At 44.7% G+C, this 5,945-nt stretch overlaps 1 long non-coding RNA gene across 1 annotated transcript; it reads left to right on the top strand.

Moving 5' to 3' along the window:
- The first annotated feature begins 4,016 nt into the window (after positions 1 to 4,016).
- Positions 4,017 to 5,018, top strand: LOC117816784. Its single transcript, XR_004632014.1, has 3 exons — positions 4,017 to 4,134; positions 4,518 to 4,555; positions 4,876 to 5,018. It is a non-coding gene; the product is annotated as an uncharacterized LOC117816784 (long non-coding RNA).
- The last annotated feature ends 927 nt before the right edge of the window (positions 5,019 to 5,945 follow it).

Raw genomic sequence — 5,945 nt, 5'->3', positions numbered from 1 at the left:
AAGACTGCACTTGATCGAGCCCCTCTTAGATTGCTAATGTGACTGATGGAGTGACACAGACAGCTCTACAGGAAGTTACTGTGTGATCTATTGTGACACTCTCTCTCTGACAGCCAGGAAGAGTATTTGAACGAGTTTGTGCTCTCCCCTCCAACTGTTAAATGCTCTTTGCTTTGTGCTTCCAGTTTCTTCCTTTTGAAAGCTACACATCATGCCAAGACAGATGATTTGGTTTAAAATATGAAGGCACATCCAAAGCTGTATTCATATTTTTACTCGTGTTTAATAGAGTGTAACGTTAAACAAAAGACTTCAAAGACAAAATGTTCTAATAAGGGGACAGTTTTAGCTTTGTGTAATTGGTAATGAGTCCAACAATGAAGTAATTGCACACAACAGTGAGTAACAATACAGGTCCTCATCTCCACAGAGGAATATGAATTGCCGAGTACAATCCATTGTTTGAGGAATCCATTAACTACAGCATCTGGCAGTGTGGGATGAGGCCATGATCATGACTTGAAGTTGCCTGCAGACAACACTGACACACAAACACTTTCAAGTGTTATCAATTACCTCTGAGTTTTATGATTTTATTAATCTGGATTTTGTACTGCTTTTTGCTTCTCTGACTTCTCACAAATATGTATTAACCGACAGCAACCGAAGAAAATGATTTAAAACTGGCTGTGTTTGTGACCAGATAATGTGCTCTTTTCTTTGTGACAGCCACTAGATAAAAAGGTTTTTGCAACTTAATATGTTGTGTAAAAACACAGTCTAGCAAATTATCGGCGAGGACTGCAACCCTCTGGAAGAATAAGCAGGCATAGTTAATGGATGTATGGGTGGTTAAAGTGCAATTACCGCAACATTTTGCATCCCTTGACACTTTCCTGACTGTATTAAAAACACAACACCGCTCAACCCGACAGGACCAAACATGGGCTGTTGTAATGAGCCAGTGGAGGTTTTGGAGGACAGGGGTGATATGGTCACGGGAGCGGGTGTGGGTGAGCAGGCAGGCGGCAGAGTTCTGGATGTATTGCAGTTTGTTGAGTTGTTTTGAAGGAAGGCCATAGAAGATGCTGTTACAGTAGTCGAGTCTGGAAGTGATAAAGGCGTGGATCAGGGTTTCAGCGGTGGAAAAGGAGAGAGATGGATGGAGATGGGCGATATTTTTAAGGTGGAAGGAGGCGGTTTTGGTGATGTGCTTGATGTGCTGTTCCAGAGTGAGATGGGAGTCCAAAATGATACCGAGGTTGTGAACATGTGAGGACGGAGTGAGGGAAGCATTGTCGATGGGGAGGTTGAAGTTGTTGGTGGTTGTGGTGAGGGATTTGGGACCAATGATTATGTGGTCAGATTTTTCACAGTTGAGTTGGAGGTAGTTTTTTTGCATCCAGGATTTAATTTCAGCCAGGCAGTTGGTCAGGGTGGAGAGGGTTGGAGCAGTTATGGAATTGGTGGAGATGTAAAGTTGGATGTCGTCAGCGTAGCAGTGGAAGCGGAGACCGTGAGGACGGATGATTTGACCGATTGGGAGGATGTAGAGAGTAAAGAGGAGGGGACCAAGCACCGAACCCTGGGGGATGCCTTGGGACAGGGGAGCTGTGGGTGAGGTGCAGTTGTTGATATTGATGAATTGGTGTCTGTCAGTGAGGTATGATCTGATCCAGGAGAGTGCAGTGCCGGTAATGTGTAGAGTTGTTTGTAGATGGGAGAGGAGGATGGTGTGGTTGATGGTGTCAAAGGCTGCGGTGAGGTCGAGGAGGATGAGAATGCTGAGGTGTCCGGAATCTGAAGAGAGGAGGAGGTCGTTGGTGACTTTGAGGAGGGCTGTTTCGGTGCTGTGTTTGGGTCTGAAGCTGATTGAAATGGTTCGAACAGATTATTGGAAGAGAGGTGGGTTTTAATTTGAGAGGCAACGGCACGTTCCAGTATTTTCGACAGAAAAGGGAGGTTGGAGATGGGGCGGAAGTTTACTTGGGTTGTCTGGGTTGAGTCCGGGTTTTTTGATTATGGGGGTAACAGCAGCCAGTTTGAGGGGTTGAGGGACAGAACCGGAGCTGAGGGAGGAGTTGATGATGGTAGTGATCAGAGGTGAGATGGCAGGGAGGCAGTTCTTGATGAATTTTGATGGCATGGGGTCCAGAGTGCAGGTGGAGGTTTTCATTCCGGTCATGAGGATTTGTAGTTCTGCTGGGGACACTGGGAAAAACTTAGATAGGGGCTTAGTGGTGGAGGGAGGGGAGACAGGCGGGGAGGTTGGGGGAGGCTGCTGGAGGTGTTGAGGTGACTGTAGATGGTATTGATTTTTGTTTGGAAGAAGAGGAGGAAAGACTGACATTTTTCAGCAGTGAATGATGAGGAGATGTTGTCGGGTGGTTTGAGGATGGAGTTTATTGTGGTGAACAGAGCCTTCGGGTTAATTGCGCCAGTGTGGATCAGGTTGGAATAGTAGGTGGACCGGGTTGAATTTAGTGCATCTTTGTATTGTTGGAGGTGATCGATGAGGGCTTGGTGATGTACTGATAAACCGGTTTTATTGCTGAGTCATTCCAGTTGGCGTTTGCGGGATTTCATGACGTGGAGTTCAGGGGTGAACCAGGGGGCAGAGGTATTGAAGGAGACTGATTTGGTTTTGGTGGGCGGGAGTTTGTTCAGACAGGAGGAGAGTGTATCATTGTAGAAACTGACCAGGGCAAGGGGGTTGTCAGACAGTGGGGGAGGGGAGGTGGACAGTATGTGGGTGAGAGAGGCTGAGAGAGCTGTGGGACAGATGGATTTGAGGTTTCTGAAGGTTATTGTCCGTTTGTGTTTTGGGGTGGGGATGGGAATGTTGATGTCCATTGTGATAGCTAGGTGGTCGGAGATGTGAAGATTGTGACTGGATAGCTGTTGCAGGTTGATGTTGGTGGAGCAGACCAAGTCCAGAATGTGACCACGGCTGTGTGTGGGGAAGTTGATGTGTTGTATGAAGTTGTGGCACTGCAGTAGATCTAGAAATTCTGAGGCAGAAGGAAGGATGTGGCTTGGGGGGGTGGTAAATGATGGCTGTGACCGGTTGGACCGGAGAGCTTGAAGATGAGATGTTCAAATGATGGGACAGCAGGGATGGAGATGGTGGTTGTTTTGATGTTTTTCCGGTGGATGACAGCAATGCCGCCCCCCCGCCCTTGTAGGCAGGGTTTGTCAATGTATGTGTATCCAGTGGGGGTGGTTTGGTTGAGTATGATGTATTCCAGGGGTTTTTGCCATGTTTCGGTGATGCAGAGGAAATCCAGGTTATTGTCTGTAGTGAAGTCGTTCAGAATGAGGCTTTTATTATTGAGGGAGCGAGTGTTGAAAAGGGCCAGTTTCAGTTGACAGGTAACTGCGGCACGGAGCGGCGGGTCCTGGGGCGGGTCGAGTGCACGGGGATGGCCGAGGGAAGAGGCCGAGATGACGGCGAGGGAAGAGGCCGAGATGACGGCGAGGGAGACGGAGCAGGTGTCCGGGAGTCAGCTGAGAGAAGAGAGAAGTCATTCATGGCGAGAATGTCATATTTATTTTCCAGCTGGATGTCAAAGTGAGGAGGGTCGCGGGAGTAGCATGCCCCTCTCCTGCTGTCAGTGGTGGGCAGGGACCAATGACCGTGTTGGGGCGGTTGGGATGGAGTGGAGCTGACCAGAGACTTGGGCTTGGCCCCGAGCCGTGTCCAGGAAACGTCAGCGACGGAGTGCGGAGGAGGGACAGCAGGAGCTGGACTGTGTGCGGTGACCGGTGGGGAGGCTTCTTCAGCAGCAGGAGAAGGGACAGCGTGAACTCGGGGATTGGTGGTGTCGGTGAGAGATGGGTTGAAGGTGATTGTGTCCATAAAACGTTCAGCTTCCTGGATCTGGTGTAGAGTGGAGATCCGACCTTCCAGTTCTGAGATTTTGTCGGCAAGCCGGGAGCAGGAATCGCAGGACGCAGGGGTGAGTGGAGCAATTGTTCGATCGCTAAAACGTTAAAACACAAATGAGGACAGACGGTGGAGCAACAAGGGCGCTATAGGCATTGGCGGAAAGGGTGGTCAAAAAAGAGTTTAAAATGTCAATTTTGACAGTGTTTGTCGGAGCCTACAGAGAAGCTGCTCTCTTCTGCTCAAGGGTGAGAAAATGTTACCACCTTACAGTCTTGCTTTTTCTTTCTTTCTAAAAAGGGACCAGCTAACTAATTCCACTGTTTGGTAAATGTAATGTATTAACAGGCTCAGTAAAATAGTTCTTATGTGCATTGTCTGAACTGCATCGTGTTGTCACAAAACTAAAACTATTTTGAGTTTGCCTGTGCTGTCTTTGAAGCAAAATATCTTTGTAATGTTTCATTAAAGATTAATGCAAAGCAAGTAAACAAAATACTTTGTAGAGACTAAGTAAAAGTTTAATATTAATGTGAGTTTGAACTGCATAATTCTGCTTGTACTCAGTGGTTTGGTTTTACTTTGGCTCTTAGTTTTTAGTCACATAGACTTTTCTGAATTTATTTGACAGAAAGCGACACAGATGGCAGCACTGGCCCCAAAGCAAATGTGAGTATACATTAACAACAAATTGGAAATGCTGTTGTTGCAGATACCTTTTGTCAATTTGGTCACTCACATACAGCCTTATACCCTCCCTCTATTATCTTGTCATATGTATGTTAGAATTTGGACATGGTGCTGCCCTCAATCTACAGTAAAACCTAACAATTTAGGCTACAGTCCTGACACAGAGGCTCATGAGTTGAAGTGGCCTTGCTGTTTCAATTGCTGATATAATTGCATTTTCATCAAAAGAGAGAATTAGTCCAATTAAATGATCGTTTTCTGCATGACTAATTTTACCCCTCTCTGTTTCCTACAATAAGAAAAAAAATCCTGAGATGGAAAGAGCAGCTGGCAGAGATAGTTTTGGTCAACTCTGAATATGTTCCCAAAAGAGAGGCACTATCAACAATGGAGCTCTCAACATGTTTGATTCAAGCATAGTTTAAATGCTGTTAAAACATGACCAAAGACTTTAAAATAAAATAAAGTAAAATTATCATCCATCAAATAAGTTTAAAGAATTTCCTGCATTCATGCTGGCTATGGTAGGAATGTTTGAAGAAATAAAACAAAATATTGAAATTTGTTTTTCATTCATCAGTATTTGTAAGTGTCTCAAATTCATACAGATGTGTCTTTTTCTAATAAGGACAACTTCAGTAATGTAAGGCAAACATTAGAATGCATAGAAAATCATTGACATATTTAGAATTGTATGAGAGTTAAAGTGTTATGAAAGACAAAGTATCCATGTATAATGTTTCAATATTCATGAAGACATATCAATGCCTGTGCTTACATTGATGGCTGAAATACCTCAAAAGTGCATGATTGTTGTTGTAACAAAAACAACACAAACACAATATAACAAGTTTTACAATGTCACTGATCTTTTGCTTGGGATACACTTAGACACCAAAAGAACAGATGAGATGGCAAAGATAAGAGAAATAAAGAGTTTGTTTATGTAAAAAGTGTATGTTACTAAAGAAATCAACATTGTACTAAACCCTGGGTGGTCATAGTTTTCACTAATCCTGCTACCCTCCGAATAAATGTAGTAACTGTAGAGACTGGAGAAAAAAAAGTCAGATAGATTATTTCACAGATAATTTGACGTCTGTTGGAGTCCATGACCTTGATCACACTCTGCTGTGAGCCATGTTCTATCATTTTGATGTGCCAGTCTCTAGTCTCTCATCTCTATGTGATGAACCATTTGGCATCATTTTGATTCAGTAACCCACCCTATGACTCTCCACAAGTCAGGGCAATTGACAACCTCAAGCTATTTAAAGATTAAGCCCATCCTGTCCAGGTCTCATTATGGCAGATGATCCACATCTGGTCTGCAACATCTGCCTGAGAGCATAGCTTCCCCTACTGATGT

This window comes from Notolabrus celidotus, chromosome 8 (assembly GCF_009762535.1).
Source record: "Notolabrus celidotus isolate fNotCel1 chromosome 8, fNotCel1.pri, whole genome shotgun sequence".
Taxonomy (NCBI): Eukaryota; Metazoa; Chordata; class Actinopteri; order Labriformes; family Labridae; genus Notolabrus; species Notolabrus celidotus.
The sequence above is the reverse complement of the archived record's forward strand: the minus strand, read 5'-3'. Positions and strand labels throughout refer to the sequence as shown.